Source organism: Ruditapes philippinarum, unplaced genomic scaffold (genome assembly GCF_026571515.1).
Source record: "Ruditapes philippinarum isolate M1 unplaced genomic scaffold, ASM2657151v2 ctg3478_1_1_1_1, whole genome shotgun sequence".
In the NCBI taxonomy this organism is placed as follows: domain Eukaryota; kingdom Metazoa; phylum Mollusca; class Bivalvia; order Venerida; family Veneridae; genus Ruditapes; species Ruditapes philippinarum.
Genome location: NW_026864814.1, coordinates 131535 through 150763, shown reverse-complemented (window position 1 = coordinate 150763; position 19229 = coordinate 131535).

The following is a 19229-nucleotide window of genomic DNA, read 5'->3' as shown; positions in this document are numbered from 1 at the left end:
TTTTACTAGCATTCAGACAGTGTCATGAGTAAAGATAATTCCAATATTTTGTAGATTTTGCGTGATTTTCATTATATCCAAATCTATATATAAGATGTCCACATACAGTTTTAGCCTTCTAAACCACATTAACCCATTACTTCATATACACGCCTTTTAACGCCTTTTTCACCCCCCCCCCCTTTTTGTTGTCTCAAATGATGAAAAAATGCCTTATTTAGGCCGCAAACACTTGTTTTTGTTTGAGAAATGTTGTTAAAAAAAGTGACCTCTTTTTCGGCGCGGCACCCCAACCAAAAGATACATCAGGGGGTTGCCAGAAGGGGGATGTGCCCCCTTCTGTTTGGGGGGTTTGAAGGGGGGGGCGGAGTCCCCCTCATCGCCAAGAAAATTTTGGACTTGTGAAAGGCTGTAAATGACCCCAGATTGATCATAAGGTAACGTGTAACCAACGCTGAAAAGCATTTGACTCTATCTCAATCCATTGAGAAGTTGCAGCACTTTGAAATCAATTTTGATGGGAAAAAATCAACGCAAAATAGTGATTTTTGGCAATTTTGAGATGTCCCCTCGTTGCCATGGTAACAGAAAATTTAAGCCTGAGCATGTTGTTGCAAGGGCAATGGTCCAGTCAACATTTGTGCCAAGTTTGATTAGTGTTGAAGCAGTTTTTATAGTATTATAGCAATTTGAACTTGTAACGGGAGACTTTTCAATGAAAACAGCCATTTTTCACAAAAAGCTCATGAAGTAATGGGTTAACACAGTGAATGGGGCGGTCGACATCCACATGATGATATCCAAATACAGTGCTAGCCTACTTAGCCACGTAACAGTGAATGTTAATTACAGTCGACCAAAAATCCATTCTAATCTGAAATCCCAATAAAATTAGTATAACAAACTTCTAAGATTAGTACATAAAATTAAATATCTTAACTAGCCTTATGCTTCTCAAATCATTTTTTCTTTTTTATGTATGTGTCAGTTTGGAAGGTGCTTAAGAATCACAAGTTGCATAAGATAATTATTATTATTATCTTATTATTATTTTCATTGTAAATAAGTCATTTTAAAAGTTTTCTGCGATTGATGAAATATATAATCTCCTAAATCATTCATGAGCGTTTTGATGAAAGAAACAATTTAGTCGTTTATTACCTATCCGGTAGACAAGTACAGAGTTTATCCATTTTAGAGTTACCTCCCTTTCACCGTTATTTACAGATGTCGCATTTTGTTTAAATCAGGTAAATATTTTTTCACTCTTGCAAGTTTTGTTTAGTAAACTCATGATTCAAGGAATATATATAGAGTTCTTCTTAAAAATACGCTTACAATTGTATTTCAATGTTGGTGAAACGTTTTCGGGACTGATTAAATTTTATAGCTGCTAAGAGTAAGACGTTTCGGCCCATCACCGGGTCGGCCCATTAAATTTTAGAACACGTATCTACCTATTAAAATGCTTTCAATTGTTAAAATGTAGACTTCTATAAACAAAAAATTTAACAACATCTTTGTCTAAGCCCAAAAGAAAAGTTCTGTTTCGGGTTGCCAGACCGACCCTCTTTATTTCATGCCGACCCTAAATTATATTTTTATGCTCCCTGAAAAATTCGGGGGAGCATATAGTTGCCGCCTTGTCTGTCTGTCCGTCCGCTTTTCTTGTCAGGGACATAACTTTGAAACAACAAGAGGTATCAACATGAAACTTTGTAGGTAGATAGATATCATTAAGTAGGTGTGCAGTGCACAAGAACCTTAACTCTGCCTTGCACTAACAAAGTTCTATGCTCCTGCGTTTATGAATAAATTATGCAAATGAGCCAGGTTGAGCCGCCATTTGGAGTTTCGGTAAGCTTGTTGGAGATTGCTACCTGTTCGTTTTGAAAGCTCGTCCTAACTTACAGTTTCCTTGAATATAGGAAAACTTGGTTTTGTTTGATTGCATAATGAATGATACCTATTACAAAATAAATATAATGAAAATCGATCAATCAATAATTGCATAAGAGCGTTATAAAGTCAATTTAATTCGTCAGAATAATAAGGTTCTGTTGCAGGGTATCGGTAAAAGACTGCTTTTTTTCCCGTTTTTGAAATTTATTTGAACACGGAGACAATTTTTCTCAAACAGGTTAATGAATATACTTTACGTTGCAACAGAGTTTACCGTGTGTCCATTCCTTATTTAAATTGTCTAATAAGTTAAATCTGTTTGTTTACATCTAAATGTGTACCGTCATTTTGACCGACTGGAATAAAAACTACTATGACGGTGATAATACCGGATATGTAATGAAAATTACGCCGTGTAGTGCAAAGTTTTGGACATTGCAATTAAAATTAACGCTTACGTTGATTCAAACTGTTCCTTGTCAGCAAAATTGAAACCGAAAGTAGTGGTTGTTCTAGAATTTAATCGAATTAAATGGGTGGGATTCAACCACCGCGCATGCCCTGTGCGAACGTATTGTTTACATCCGGTCGTAGCATAAGGTAAGAGTGCAAACTTTGTTAGTGCCTTGCCTAATTTTTGAATTATCCCCCTTTTTAGCTCACCTGTCACAAAGTGACAGGGTGAGCTTTTGTGATCGCTTTTCGTCCGGCGTCCGTCCGTCCGTCCGTCCGTCGTCCGTCCGTCGTCCGTCCGTAAACTTTTGCTTTAAATGACATCTCCTCATAAACCACTGAGCCAATTTCATCCAAACTTCACAGGAATGTTCCTTTGGTGGTCACCTTTAAAAATTGTTCAAAGAATTTAATTCCATGCAGAACTCTGGTTGCCATGGCAACCGAAAGAAAAAATCTTTAAAATATCTTCTTTTAAACAACCCTAAGAGCTAGAGCTTAGATATTTGGCATGAAACATCTTCTAATGAGTGTCTACAAGTTTGTTCAAAATAAAAGCCCTGGGGTCAAAATTGGCCCCGCCCCCGGGGGTCATTGATTTTCCCTATATGCATATAGTAAAAACTTAAAAGATCTTCTTTTAAAGAACTGTAAGAGCTAGAGCTAAGATTTTTGGCATGGAACATCTTCTAGTGAGTGTCTACCAAGTTTTGTTCAAATAAAAGCCCTGGGGTCAAAATTGGCCCCGCCCCGGGGGGTCATTGATTTTCCCTATATGCATATAGTAAACACTTAAAAAATCTTCCTTTAAAGAACTGTAAGAGCTAGAGCTTAGATATTTGGCATGAAACATCTTCTAGTGAATGTCTACCAAGTTTGTTCAAATAAAAGCCCTGGGGTCAAATTGGCCCCGCCCCAGGGGGTCATTGATTTTCCTATATGCATAAAGTAAAAAACTTAAAAAATCTTCTTTAAAGAACCCAAAGAGCTAGAGCTTAGATATTTGGCATGAAACATCTTCTAGTGAATGTCTACCAAGTTTGTTTCAAATAAAAGCCCTGGGGTCAAAAATTGGCCCGCCCTGGGGGTAATTGATTTTCCCTATATGCATATAAGTTTAAACTTAAAAAATCTTCTTTTAAAGAACTGTAAGAGCTAGAGCTTAGATATTTGGCATAAAACATCTTCTAGTAAATGTCTACCAAGTTTGTTCAAATAAAAGCCCTGGGGTCAAAATTGGCCCCGCCCCAGGGGGTCATTGATTTTCCCTATATGCATATAGTAAAAACTTAAAAAATCTTCTTTTAAAGAACTGTAAGAGCTAAAGCTTATATATTTGGCATGAAACATCTTCTAGTGAATGTTTACAAAGTTTGTTCAAATAAAACCCCTGGGGTCCAAATTGGCCCCTCCCAGGGGTCATTGATTTTCCTTATATGCATATAGTAAAAACTTATAAAATCTTCTTTTAAAGAACCCAAAGAGCTAGAGCTAAGATATTTAGCATGAGACATGTTCTAATGGGGTGTCTACCAAGTATGTTCAAATAAAAGCCCTGGGGTCAAAACTGGCCCCGCCCGGGGGTCATTGATTTTCCTTATATACAAAACCCAAATAACTAGAGTTTAGATATTAAGCATGAAACATCTTTAAGTAAATATCTACAAAGTTTGTTCAAATAAAAGCCCAGGGGTCAAAAACCGGCCCCTGCCCGAGGGGTGTGTCATTGTTTTTTACTCTATGTGTATAGTAAAAACTTAAAAAATCTTCTTTTAAAAAACCCAATGAGCTAGAACTTAGATGTTTTGCATGAAACATCTTCTTATGGGTGTCTACCAAGTCTGTTCAAATAAACAAATAAAAGCCCTTGGGTAAAAATTGGGCCGGGGGGGGGGGGGGGGCTATATACAGGTGAGCGAACTCAGGGCCATCATGGCCCTCTTGTTTATTTTTACACTTTGAACTTTGTCCGGGTCATAACTCTAAAACTATAAGAGGTATCAACATGAAACTTTGTAGGTAGATTGATTTTATTGAGTTGGTGTGCAGTGCACAAGAACCATAACTCTGCCTTGCCTAATTTTTTAAATATTCCCCTTTTGTTTATTTTTACACTTTGAACTTTGTCCGGGTCATACCTCTAAAACTATAAGTGGTATCAACATGAAACTTTGTAGGTAGATAGGTCTCATTGGGTAGAAGTGCAGTGCACAAGAACCATAACTCTGCCTTGCCTAATTTTTGAATTATCCCCCTTTGATTATTTTACACTTTGAACTTTGTCCGGGACATAACTGTTAAAGTATTTAACAGGTATCAACATGAAACTTTGTAGGTAGATAGATGTCATTGAGTAGGTGTGCAGTGCACAAGGACCGTTACTCTGCCTTGCCTAATTTTTGAATTATCCCCCTTTGTTTATTTTACACTTTGAACTTTGTCCGGGACATAACTCTAAAACTATAAGAGGTATCAACATGAAACTTTGTAGGTAGATAGATCTCATTGAGTAGGTGTGCAGTGCACAAGGACCGTAACTCTGCCTTGCCTAATTTTTGAATTATCCCCCTTTGTTTATTTTACACTTTGAACTTTGTCCGGGTCATAACTCTAAAACTATAAGAGATATCAACATGAAACTTTGTAGGTAGATAGATCTCATTGAGTAGGTGTGCAGTGCACAAGAACCGTTACTCAGCCTTGCCTAATTATTTTCCTTTGTTTATTTTTACACTTTGAACTTTGTCCGGGACATAACTCTAAAACTATAAGAGGTATCAACATGAAACTTTGTAGGTAGATAGATCTCATTGAGTAGGTGTGCAGTGCACAAGAACCGTAACTCTGCCTTGCCTAATTTTTGAATTATCCCCCTTTGTTTATTTTACACTTTGAACTTTGTCCGGGTCATAACTCTAAAACTATAAGAGGTATCAACATGAAACTTTGTAGGTAGATAGATCTCATTGAGTAGGTGTGCAGTGCACAAGAACCGTTACTCTGCCTTGCCTAATTATTTTCCTTTGTTTATTTTTACACTTTGAACTTTGTCCTGGACATAACTCTAAATGTATAAGAGGTATCAACATGAAACTTTGTAGGTAGAGAGATCTCATTGAGTAGGTGTGCAGTGCACAAGAACTGTAACTCTGCATTGCCTATTTTTGAATTATTCCTCTTTGTTTATTTTTACACTTTGAACTTTGTCCGGGACATAACTCTAAAACTATAAGAGGTATCAACATGAAACTTTGTAGGTAGATAGATCTCATTGAGTAGGTGTGCAGTGCACAAGAACCGTAACTCTGCCTTGCATGATTTTTTAATTATTCCCCTTTGTTTATTTTCACACTTTGAACTTTGTCCAGAACATAACTCTAAAACTATAAGAGGTATCAACATGAAACTTTGTAGGTAGATAGGTCTCATTGGGTAGAAGTGCAGTGCTAAAGAATCATTACTCTGTAGATAGAGTAGATAGGTAGATAGATCTCATTAAGTAGGTTTGCATTGTCTTGCCTACTTTTGGAGTTATTGTCCTTTGTTCATTTTGACACTTTGAACTTTGTCCGGGACATAACTCTAAAATTATAAGAGATATCAACATGAAACTTTGTAGATAGATAGGTCTCATTGGGTAGAAGTGCAGTGCTAAGGAATCATTACTCTGCCTTGCCTTATTTTGAAGTTATTGCCCTTTGTTATATGCCCGAAAGGGCATATTATGTTATACCCCCTGGCGTCCGTCTGTCCGTCCGTACGTCCGTCCGTTAGCAATTTGGTTTCCGGAGCATAACTTAAGTTCCATTTGGCTCACAATGTTCAAACTTCATAGGATGATTGTCCATATAGGGTAGAAGACCCCTATTGATTTTGGGGTCAAAAGGTCAAAGGTCAAGGTCACTATGACCTTAAAACTGAAAACAGTTTCCGGAGCATAACTTAAGTTCCATTCGACCCACAATGTTTGAAACTTCATAGGATGATTGTCCATATTGGGTAGAAGACCCCTATCGATTTTGGGGTACAAGGTCAAAGGTCAAGGTCACTATTACCTTGATACTGAAAACAGTTTCCGGAGCATTACTTAAGGTTTTTTTCCAATTTTTAAGACCCCCAATGTTCAAACTTCATAGGATGATTGTCCATATTTGGTACAAGACCCTATTGATTTTGGGGTCACAAGGTCAAAGGTCAGGTCACTACTTACCTTGATACTGGAAAAAGTTTCCATGGAGCAATAACTTAAGTTCCTTCTGGCCCACAGTGTTTTCAAACTTCATAGTATGATTGTCCATATTGGGTAGAAGACCCCTATGATTGATTTGGGGTCAAAGGGTCAAGGTCATCTATATCCTTAAAACTGAAAACATTTTCTGGGAGCATAACGTACCAGTTCCATTTGGCCCACAATATCTCAAACTTCATAGGATGATTGTCCATATTGGGAGAAGACCCCTATTGATTTTGGGGGTCACAAGGTCAAAGGTCAAAGTCACTTTTACCTTAATACTGAAAACAAGTTTTCTAGAGCATAAATAAGTTCCAATTGGCCCACAACTATTCAACTCCTTTAGTTATGATTGTCCATATAAGGTAGGAGAACCTATAGATTTGGGGTCACAAGGTCAAAGTTAAGGTCATTATTAATAACTTTTAAAAAGTTTTTAAGTATTTATCAACCGCTACAGCTGTAAATTTTATAGGATGAAAGCGAATTCCCCATGTCTTACAACAATGCTTCCCTTACTAAAAACACATTTTAGTTGTTAACATTCTAGCGGTGCATTTTTGCCTCAATCATCATCAAACGTTGGTCAGGATGCTTATCTAGTTGATAGCTCGGATGACGTGCGAACATGGGTCATCTCGGATGAGAAACTAGGTCACCGAGGCTAGAAATAGAAAAAAACCTTGTTTAACACTCTAGAGGGTCATTTTTGAATCAATATCATCATCAAACTTTTGGTCAGGATGTTTGTCTAGGTGATAGCTTGGATGAGTTCGAACATGGGTCATCTCGGATGAAAAGTAGGTCACCGGAGCTGAAAATAGAAAAGCCTTGTTAACACTCTAGCAGTCACAATTTTTGCATCATTCATCATTCAAAACTTTGTCAAGGATGCTTATCGAGTTGAATAGCTCGGATTTGAGTTTCGAAACATTGGGTCATCTCGGATGAAAAAGTAGGGGGTCACCAGAGCTAAAAAATAGAAAAACCTTGTTTTACAACTCTAGCGGTCAGCAATTTTGCATCAAGATCATTTCATCAAACTTTGGTCAAAAATGTTTTGTCTGGTGTTTAGTCGGATGGTTAAAAACATTGGGTCATCTCGATAAAAAGTAGGTCACGGGAGCTAAAAAAAAAACCCCCTTTTTAACCCTCTAGCAGTCCTTTTTTTTGCATAAAATTATCACAAATTGGTCGGGAAATGCTTATCTGGGTTTGATGTTTAGATGATTTCTAAGGGGTATCTGATAAAAAAAATGGGGTCCCCGGAGTTAAAAATGGGAAAAACGTTTTTAATATCTAGGGGCAGTTTTTGCATCAATCACATAAAATTGGTTTAAGAGTTTTTTAAAGGTGTTTGCTGGGGAATGGAATGAAATGGGTCATCTTGGATAAAAAAGGGTAGACGGGACTAAAAAAAAAAAACCCTTTTTAACCTTAGCGGTAAAATTTTTTGGAAATCTTTTCACAAATTGGTAAAAGGATGTTTGTCTAGGTGTAGTTGGATGAGTTAAAAACAGGGGTACCCGGGGAATAAAAAAGAAAGGTCGGGGAGTTTAAAAATAAAAACCCTTTGTTAAACTCTAGGGGTTCACTTTTTTTGCACCCAATAAATCATAAACTTAGTCAGGAGCTTATTTTATTTAAATGTTTAAATAAAGTTGAAAGGGGTTTCATCTCAATGAAAAAGTGGTAAACCGGAGCAAAAAAGGGAAAACCCTTTTAACATTTTTAGGGGTCACTTTTTTGTTTAATCTCATGAAATTTGGGTTTAAAGATGTTTTGTTAGGGTTTTGTCGATAAATTCGAAATGGGTACCCGGGATAAAAAAGTAAGGTCACGGAGCTAAAAATAAAAAAACCTTTTTTAACATTTAAAGGCGGTCAAAATTTTTCCCAATCAATCATCTTTTCAAATTTGACCCAAATCTTCTTAGGTAAGCTCTTAGGGATTAAAAAAGGGTATTCGGTTTTAAAAATTTAGGTCAGGACAAAAAATAAAAAAACCCTTTTTAAACCCCTCTGCGGTCCCATTTTTTGCATCAGTCATCAAAAAACTTGGTCAAATGTTGTTAGGTGATAGTCGGATGAGTTTCAAAACATGGTTTTGGATAAAAAAACTAGGTCAGGGAGTTTAAAAATTTAAAAAAACCATGTTAACACTCTAGGGGTCACAATTTTCCCCCTTCCCAATATAAAAAAATTTTGGTCGGGGATTTTTGTCTGGGTTTGATGTGGGAAAATGATTTTAAAACTTTGGGCATTCGGGGGGGAAATTTGGGTCCAGGAGCAAAAAATTTAAAAAAACTTAAAAACCCTTTCTAGTGGCAAACTTTTTGTGTTCAAATATTTTGTTTAAATTGGTTTTTTAAAGGTTTTTTTTTGATTTTTTTTTTAATTCAAGTGAACAGGGGTTCATCTTGGTTTGAAAAATAGGTCACACCCCCCAAAAATTTTAAAAAATTTTTGTTAAATTCTAGGGGTCAATTTTCGACTAAATTTATAATAAAATTTGGTCAAAGGGTTGTTAGGTTTGTTTGGGTGATTCAAAATGATGTAAAAACCTGGGCACCAAAAGAAAAAATAAAAAAATTTTTAAAAACTCTTTTTTGCTACTTTTTTGACCATATTCCGGGAAATTTTTGGTTTTTGAAAGTTTTTTTTTGTTTAATTTTTTAGGTAAAAAGTTTGAATATTTTGCCCCTTTGGGTTTAAAAAACTACTCGCACTGCTAAAATTTGGAAAAACCCCTTGGTTTAACCTGAAAAGTGGTCACATTTTTTGACTCCCTTGCCATGAGACTTTTTCAGAAGGGCTTGTTAGGTAATTTTTTGGAAATGATTTGGGAAAAGGGCATTGAGGGGTTTTGGGGCCCATAAGGGCCCCTTCTTGTTTATACTTTAAATGTGCCCAAAACCTTCTGGGGGAGCATTAAACCGGGTTAAAAACCGTTTTTTTTTACTTTTTAAAAAAAAAAAAAATTCAAAAATTTAAACCCTTTTTACCCTGGGGATTTTTTGGAAAAATGGACGTTTTCATTGAAAACCCTCGGTGTAAAAAAGTTTCAACTGCATAAAACTTGAAAAATTTAAATATGGAAAAAAACCTTTGGCAAAATTTTGATTTAACCATCCCCTTTGTAACGAGTTTAAATTTGGGAAAATTTCCCGTTACCTTTGGCAACGGCGGAAAACGTTTCTAAATTCCCAAAAAAATCACTTTTAAAAATTTTGATTTTTTTTTTTCCCATAAAACGTTTTAAAGTGCTGCAACTTTCAATAAATTTTCAGAAAAAAGTTAAACCCTTTTTTAGTGTGGTTATAGTTCCCAAAAATTCCGGGGGCTATTTTTACCCTGTCTATCCCAAAAATTTTCTAAATATTTGGATCCCTAGGGGGGCTTTTAAAAAAGGGGTTTCACTTTTTTTAAAAATTTTTTCTAAAACAAAAAACAGTTTTTGGGCCCTAAAGGGGGATTTTTTTCCCTGTTTGAGGTCTTAAAAAGGGGAAAGGGGGGGAAAAAAAAAGCCGTCAAAAAAATTTTTATCGGGAAAAAAGGGTTAATAGTGGGCATTTGAAAAATTAACCGCTAAACAAATAAAAGAAATTCTTTACGCCCCTTTTTTTTCCCCTGAATTTAAGTTTTATTTAAAAAAATTTTTAATTTCCTTAGCCCGGTGTTTTCCAAAATTTAGATAAAAACACAGAATTTATGTTTTAATTGGTGCAATAAAAAAATTCAAACATTAATATTTCCCCTGTGTACATGTGTGACCGTCGGTTACAAAAAGTGTGATTGGCCGATCTATTGAAAAATTTTAATTGAGCCTTATTTATGCGCCCATTTTTCACTTTAAAATTTCAGCATGTTAAAAAAGGGTTTAATCCTAAAAATTGGTCTCGCCGATATATGACGGGAAAACTAAAAAAAAAATAGATTTTCTTCCCTACCTTCCCTTTTTTTTGGGGGGTGGAGCCAAAAAAGGGGGCTTTTTTGCTATTAAAAAAATTTATAAATTTTTAAAAAATTAAACAAAACGAGTTTTTAAAAAAAAAATTATTCCAGTAAAAAAAGGACTTTATGTTTACTTTTTGGAGTTTTCTCCCCAAAAAATTTTTTGGGAGAGGGCCCTTTCCCAAATATAAATATATTTTTTTTCATAAACAATACTTTCAGAATTTTTTCCCTTTTTTTTAAAATTATTTGGGCAGCAAACCCAATTTTTAAAAACCCTTTAAGCTCTCAAATTCCCCCTTTAAGGGTTAAACCCAAAAACACCCCCCTTAAAACCCAAAAAATAATTTAAGTGTTTTTGTAGAAAACATAAATATAAAAATAAAAAAATAAATTTTTTAAATTTTCCGGGAAATTGACCCCTTTTAAAAAAAAAAAATTTTTAAAAAAAGGGAATTTTTTTTTTTTTGATTTCCCGGGTTAAACTTGTTTAAATTTCCTATATTGGCCCCCTTTTTTTTTAAAAAAAACCCCCCCAAATTTTTTTTCCCCCTTTTTTTTTTGAATGTTTTAGAATAGACTTTAAATTTTTAATATTGGATAATATCTTTAATTTTAAAAAATAAAGCTTATTATAAAAAAATTTTAAATTTTACCCAAACCACATTCACTTTATATGTGACAAGTTATAATTTAACCCAAATTTTCAGAATTATTTTCCGCCAAACCCAAAGATTTTTTTTTAAAAATTATTATTTTTATCTTACTAATCCATCTTTTTTTAAAGGGAAATCAACGTAAAATTTTCAAATATATGTTCCATCAAAAACCAAACAAAATGTGGTTTTTAATTAGAAAAAATTTTTTAAAATTAAAATCTTATTTAAAGGGAATATTTTTCTTAAAAGTGTAAAAATTTAGGAGCGCGAAAATATCAACGACTTTTTAAAATGTTTTGTTCTACAGCTACATGTTACAAATGAAAATGAAAAATTATTTAAACATGTTTTTTACTTTCCAAGGGTTAAATTTGGTTTTTTTTTTAATTTGGGAAAAGGGTCGGGGTTTGTTTAAAATTTGGGGGAAAAGTGGGATGAAAAATTGGACCAAAAAAATTTTATGAAAAAATTTTTCATAAAAAAAAACGTTAAAAAAGTAATTTTTTTCCTCCCAAAAAAAAATCCCTTTATTTTTAATTTATACTGGTAATTTTTTATAAAAAAGAAACCCAAAATGGAAAATAGGTTCACAAAATTGGGCCCAATTAATTTTTGGGATCAAATTTAAAATAATAAATTTAACAAAATTAAAAGGTTTTTTGAAAAAAATAAAAGCTTTTCTAAAGCTTAAGGGCCTTTAAATTTTCCTGGATCCCCCCATTTTTCCTTTTTTTAAAAATGTTTTACATCAAAATTTAATTTATCTTAAGGTTTTTGATGCAAAATTAAATTTTTTTTTTTCCCAAAAATTTTTGAAACATGGGGGGAAAAAAGGTATGATATTATCAAAAATTTTTCAGGTAAAAATTTCTGGGTTTATTTAAGGTATTAAAATTTAAATTTTTCTGAAATCACGGGAATCAGAACTAAAAAATAGATTTTTGAGTAACCAATTTCCCCTCTGGATAGTAAAACCTTTGGTAATGTGCCCTTTTTTCCAAAATTGTTAATGATAATACAAAAAGGGAATTGCTCCCCCATTCCCCCCCCCCCCCAACCCCAAAACCCGCAAAAAACAAAAAAAAAGAAAAAATTTAAAGACATAAAAATTTAATGAGAAAAAATTGGGAAATTGGTTCTTTGCTTTTTAAGCTTTGTAGTAACTCTTTAAGGGTATAAAAAGGCTTTTTTAAAATTTTAATCTTTTATTTTATTTTTGGACTTTTTTTTTCGATATGAGAAAAAAGTTGAAGAGCTTGTTTTTGGAGAAATAAATAGGGGTTAAAGGGGAAGAAAAGGGCAGGCAATGTAAAAAAGGGACAGTTATAGGAGAAATATTGTGTTAAAAAGGTTTTTTACATTTAAGGCTAAAAGGTAACACGGGAATAAATGCTCGATTTGTTATACATTGTTTGGGAAAGTATAAAGGGAAAATTCCCATTAAGGATGTCTTTTTAGGAAAAGGATTTTAAATTTTATATTTAAAAATTCTCTGTTAAAAACCGATTTCCCCTTTCCTTTTTAAAGATAGGCCAAAATAATTTTTTTCCTTTCCCTTCTAGAAAAAATTTTTACGGGAAAAGATTGGGGTTAAAAGTGTGTTTTTCGGGGTTTGTGAAGTTTCAGGGGTCCCAATTTTCCCAAATAAATTCATGTTATTAAATCTGGTTTAAAATTTGGGAAAATATTTTTTTGGGGAACAGAAAATTTGTTTAAAATTTTTGAAGACCCCAGTTTGGGGAAAAAAATAAAATTCCCTTTTGGGGTTAAACTAAAGATATTTTAATACATAAACTTGTTTTGGTAAAAGTAAAGGGAAAAATTTTTGGTCCCATTCAGTTTCCATGAATTTTTTTGGGTTACCATAAATACTTTTTGGTGGATAAGTCTTAATACATCGTGAGTACAGCCCCAAAAAAAATTTTAAAGACCCCCTGCTTTAAAAAAATTTGATGAAATCTTGGAGAATAATGAAAAATTTTATGTTGTACTTTTTAAAAACAGTCATAATTTGTGTTGTACAATTTAAAACGTAATCTCCCACTTTTCTCATGAGGGTTAGATACTTTTATTTTTAAATTCATTTTTTTATACTTTCTTTCAAAGGTTTTTTAAAAATGCTATTCTGAAACTTCATAATAGGGTAACTTTAAGGGAAAACACCCCTTCTGCTTTTTTTTTAATTTAATTGCTTTAAAAATTTTTAAAAGATCCATTTAACCCGACTCATTTTTACTAACTTAAATTAATAAAAATTTAATATAAATAATTTTAAAATAAAGAGAAAACTAAAATTTTTTTTTATAAATACAATTTATTATATTTGTCAGGGTATTTTTTTTTTAATTCCCTACTAAAATTTTAGCGGGAAAATATAAAAATTCCCCCCCAAATTTTTTCCATTTATCAAAAAACTTCCCCCAAAGTTATCTTTGTAGCTTTACTTTTTCTAGGGTTGTAGTGAAAATGTGGGGAAAAAAAATTGGTCAATCCCCTTCCCAATAAACTGCTTAATAAAATAAAAAAGGGTATTTTTTAGGCCCTTAGCAAATTTCCCCAAAAAACTTTTATTTTTTTTTTTTCTAAAATTATGCCCCTTTTTAGCTTTAGAAATTTTTTGGGAAAAGGGTTTTTGTTTTTAAGCTGGTATCTAAAAACTATAAAGGGGAAATTTTTAATGCTTTCAAAAAATAAAATGATAAAACAATGACAACCCTTTGCCCTTTTTTGGCTTTTTTATGTATCATTAGGTGAAATTTATTATCTTGATGAAAACCTTTGTGGAACTTTTAAATAGTCGGCTTTTTTACTTTTCCTCCGTCCCCCCGACAATTTTTGTTTTAAAAATTTTAAAATTTTAAAAAAATAAACCCTAAAAGGCCCTTCCTCCTTTTTAAAACGACCAAATTTTTTTATAAAGGGTTCGTACTTCCCTTAACCAAAGTTTTTTTTTTTATTTTTTTTAAAAAAATTACCGTTGCCCCCATGTCTTGAAAGGGAAAAAAAAAAAAAATTTTGTAAATGAGTAAACCAGATCTTGCAAATTTGTAAAAAAAAATTGTAAAATTTTTGGTTTAAAAATTTTAACTACCCCTTTGGGTCGAAATAAAGTAAAATTTTTAAGAGAATTTGTTGCAAAATAAAGTAGAGAAATGTCCCCTGCATTTGGGAAATTTGGAGGGGAAACCTCTTTCCTGCAGAAAAGGTAAATTGAAAATTTTTTTTTCGATGTTTCCCGGTCTAAAATTTTCAAAATTTTTTTTTAAATATGTATAGAAAAGGTATTAAGACTTCAAAGGGCATTTTGGGAATTTTTAAAAAAAAAGGGATGAATATGGGGCAAAAAAAGGGATAAAGGTTTACTTTTAGTGGTCACATTTTTTTTAAATTTAATTTAAAAAATAAGGGGTTAAATAGATTACACTGTTCCCAATTAATTTGATGATTCATTTTTTGAAAAGGCAAAAATATTTTAAATTTTTCGTACCCAAATTTCCCTTCCGATAGTGATTTTCCCAAAATAAAATTTGCAAATTTAATAAAATTGATTTTATGCCCCAAATAATTTTCCCTTTGGTAAGGCTTGGGGGAAAAATAGTCATATTTTGTTTTGTTTTACTGTTGAATCTTTCCCAACTTTTTTAAAAAATTTATTTTTAATTAAAATTTATATTATTATTTTTGCCCCATTTCTAAAAAAAAAGGGTTAATTGCTTTGCACTTGTGGGCCCGTGGGGTGTAGCCCAAATTTGGTTTTCCGATGATAAAAAAGAATTAGGATTTGGGAAACTTAAATTGGGTATGGGGTTTTGGTCATCCCCAAGTAGAAAAAATATTGTTTTGGGGAAGGGGGTAAAGGTCAAGGTAAAATTGATTTGTAAGCAAAAACGTTTTCCGGGTTTAAATATTAAAAAATTAAGGCTGGGAACTTCAAATTGGGTTTATGGTGTTTTGGTCTTTGATCATAAATGCCCCCTTTTGTTTTGGGGTAAAGGGGTAAAGGGTAAAGGGACATTACTTTGGGTAAAAGGGTTTTCCCGGGGAATAATAAAAAAACCCCTTAAAACTGGGAAAACTTAAAATTTGGTAGGTGATTGAGTGCCCAAAATGCCCCCTTTTTGTTTTTGGGGTAAGGGGTAAAAGGTAGGAAATTGACCCTTGTAAGAAAAAAATTTTCCCGGATAAAAATCAAAAACCTTAAAGGCCGGGAAACTTAAATTGGGGTAGGGTTTGTTTGGTCTTGATAAGAAAGATGCCCCTTATTTTTTTGGGAAAAAAGGGCCAAAGGAAGGGGTCCCCTTTCCCTTAAAAGAAAAAAACAGTTTCGATCAATAACTCAAAAACCCTTAAAGGTGGAATTTCAATTGGGTTGGTGTTTGGGTCTTTAAATCAGTTATGCCCCCCTAATTGAATTTTTGGGGTAAAAGGGGTCAAAGTAAGGTCACTTTGCCCTTTTTAAGAAAAAAACATTTTCCGATCAAAAAAAAAAACCTTAAAGGGCCTGGGAAAAATTTTCAAACTTGGTTTGGGAGGGTTAGAAAAAGTAATCCCCTTTTTGATTTGGGGGGGTAAAAGGGGTCAAAGGAAAGGTCACATTGATTTAGGAAAAAATTTTTCCATAAAACAAAAAAAAACCCCAAAAGGCCTAGGAACTTGAAACTTGGTATGGTGTTGGTTATGAAAAATTCAAAATGCCCAATATAAATTTTGGGAAAGGGGTAAAAGGGTAAGGTCACATTGTAATTAAAAGGAAAAAAGGGTTTTCCCAATCAAAAACCCAAAAAGGAACCCTTTAGAAAGGGGATTAAAAACTTGATATAAGTTTTGGGACTAAATAGAAAAAACCCCTTTTGATTTTGGGGTAAAGGGGTCAAAGGAAAGGTCACATTGACCATTTAGGAAAAAAACGGTTTCCGTTTCAAAAAACTAAAAAACCCCTTTTAGGCCTGGGAACTTCAAAGGGGTTTGGGTGATTGGTCAGACCAGCAGTGCCCCATATTGTTTTGGGGGTTAAGGGTAAAAGGGCAAGGCCCAAAATTTAAACCTTTTTAGGAAAAAATCCTTTCCGATAAAAAAATTTTAAAACCCTTTTGGGCCCTAGGAATTAAAATTGTATGGTGATGGTCATGCCCCAGCAGATGACTATTGTTTTTTGGGGTAAAGGGGGTAAAGGTAAAGGGTCAAATTACCTTGTAGGTAAAAGGGTTTCCCGACCAATTAACAAAAACGTGGGGCCTTGGGAACTTCAAACTTTTTTTGATGCTTGGTCTTAAAGCAAATCCCCCCTGTTAAATTTTTGGGGTTTTAAAGGGGTTTTAAAAAAGGCCCAAGGTCACATAAACCTTGTATTTTAAAAAAGGTTTTTTCCGATCAATAATAAAAAAACCCCTTAAAACCTAGAAACTTAAAATTTGGGATTTTGATTGGTATGCCCGGCAAATGCCCTTATTTTTTTGGGGGTTAAAGGGGTTAAAAGGTAAAAGGTCAATTGCCCTTGTAGGAAAAGGGTTTTAAACCCAATTAACTAAAAACGTTAGGTGGGAATTTAACCTTTTATGTTTAAAGGTTTGTGACAAAGATAAACCCCTTTTGATTTTTGGGGGTAAAGGGGGTCAAAGGAAAAAGGTATGACCAGTAGATTTTTTAAATCCCCTTTTTAAATTTTTTTGATAATGGGTTCAGAAGTCATGAAAATTTAAACCCTTATCCCCATGACAAATTGGGCTGATGGGGGGCATAACATTTTTTTAAAAAAACTTTATCTTTTTGCAAAAATTTTTCAAAAAATTTTGCCCCCAATAAACGGGAGTCTTTATCCCTTTTTAATATTCACAATATTTAAAAATTTTCCAAATTTTTAATAGTAATTATGAAAATTTAATTTTTGTTAATAAATTGGCTTTTGTTGTTTCCAAAAAAATTATCAAAAACCCCAAATCCCCAGTTTTTTCTAATAAAAAAACACTCAGGAGAGTGCCCCTCGGGCCCCAAATAAAAAATGTTTTGTAAAAAAACCCAGCTGATCCCTTTTTTAAAATTTTTCTAGATAAAGGTAAAATAAATTTCCCAATGTTGTAATGTATGTATTCCCAAAACGTTTTTTTAATTTCTTTTTTTTTAATTTTTAATTTTCCCCCTTAATTTCCCCAAGTTTTCCCCAAAAATTTTATCCTTTTGGCAAAGGGTGTATTTTTTTAGGGGGGGAGAGGGAAATTTGGATAGATTTTAAAAATTTGCTTAAATTTTGGGCCATTTTTCCTTTAAATTTTGGATGACAGATCGGGAAAAATAAGCCCAAAGTTTTATCCAAAAAATTTTGGACCCTCTTTAATACAAAAATTTTGGTTTTTTCCTTTATTTAATTTTGATTTTTTACTCCTTAATTTTGGCTTGTGTCTTCCAAAATCTAATATGTTTCCTTCTTTACCTATATAATATGACACCCAATATCAGAGATTTTGTAGTCTCTGGCTTCCAAATTTTGAAACTTAATGGAAGCCCTGTATCAGTGAATAATAAATGGCTGACTGATTATTTTTAATAAATGATTAATTGGAGTCATTTTAATAGGATTTATTTGTTATCTTAACAATATAAATAAATACATACATAATAAAAGTAAAGTTCATGACCACCCACCCCACCTCTCCTCAGAAAATCACTTCCACATCTGTGTCATATCTCTCAAAGGGGTACCGCTCTCAAAGTTATAACTTCAATAAGCTGAGCTACGTCATTATAATTGGCAAGAGTATATCATAAACTCTGTCATGGATTTGTTCTTTCTTGACAATGTTATGTCACTTTTATATACTCAGATTTTACATATCTATAAGTCCTTATGTTAGTTGAACATGTGTCTGAACACGGACAGCTCTTGTCATGTCTTTGTGTCAGATTCTTAAGTCCTTAAGAAATAAGATGAATCTTTAAGTCATATTAATTAGTTCTCAACAAAAAACATTTTATGTACATGTATACAAGTGTATAAAAAAAATGCATTGTCTTCGTTATATTCTTATAGTGGTCTCTTTTAGGATTTTCACAGAACCACTTAATTACAAATCTTTTTTCAAGAAGTGTTGTGAAGTGTGCTCTTTACAGAGAATTGGTCATGAATGTATTACAATATTAATATTGAGAAACAGGAAACTTTTATGACAAGCTAGAAGCAGTGGGGTTTATTTTAATGTAAAGATATTATAATTTTGTCAGCGTATTGGATGTACATTGTATGAAATTAGAAACTTTATTGTATCTACTGATAGTTATTATTTTTAATTGACTTGTGCTTTAAAAGCCTTTGATCAGCAAAAAATAGAAAACTTCTTGGAGGCTCTATACATGTACATAGAGCAATGTTTTTAAAGAAATTTTCACTGAGCTGTAGACAAGTACATATACATCATACATGCACTTTTTCCAGATTATTTGAATTGACTTTTGCAGATTATTTGAGTTGGCTGAGATTTTCTAAAAAAAATAAATAATTCCTTAAAAGAAAATTGGAACATTTTAAAGACTCACAAACATTGAGTTTTGTCGGGATTGAGGTGTTTTTTATAATTTTGATAAATTTTTTAAAATTCTTACATTTTTTTTTAAACCCCTTTTATTCTTTTTCTGTTTTCCCCATTTTTTTTGTTTTTACACATCTCTCTTTGGAGACCAAAATATCAGCGCTTAATAAAAGATGGCCACCAATGGGACTGCTTGTTGGGTTTCTTAAATTGTTAATCAATGGGGAAATTAAAGGGAAACCCAAAAATTTTTGGATATGAACCCACTTTGAATTTTTGAGTTTTATAAATTTTGGTGCTTTTAGTAATTCCCTTTTTATTTGCTTTATAAAATTACATTTTCATGTTGTATATACTTGTTAGTTGCGTTTTTTCCCAAAATTTTCAGTCGGGCAAAATGTTATGATTCAATAAGACAAGAATGTTATTTTTCAGCTCCTCTGTTTTTAATTAAAAAGTCAAGCTGTTATGATCACTGGATTTCATTGTTGTTGATGTCATTATGCAAAAA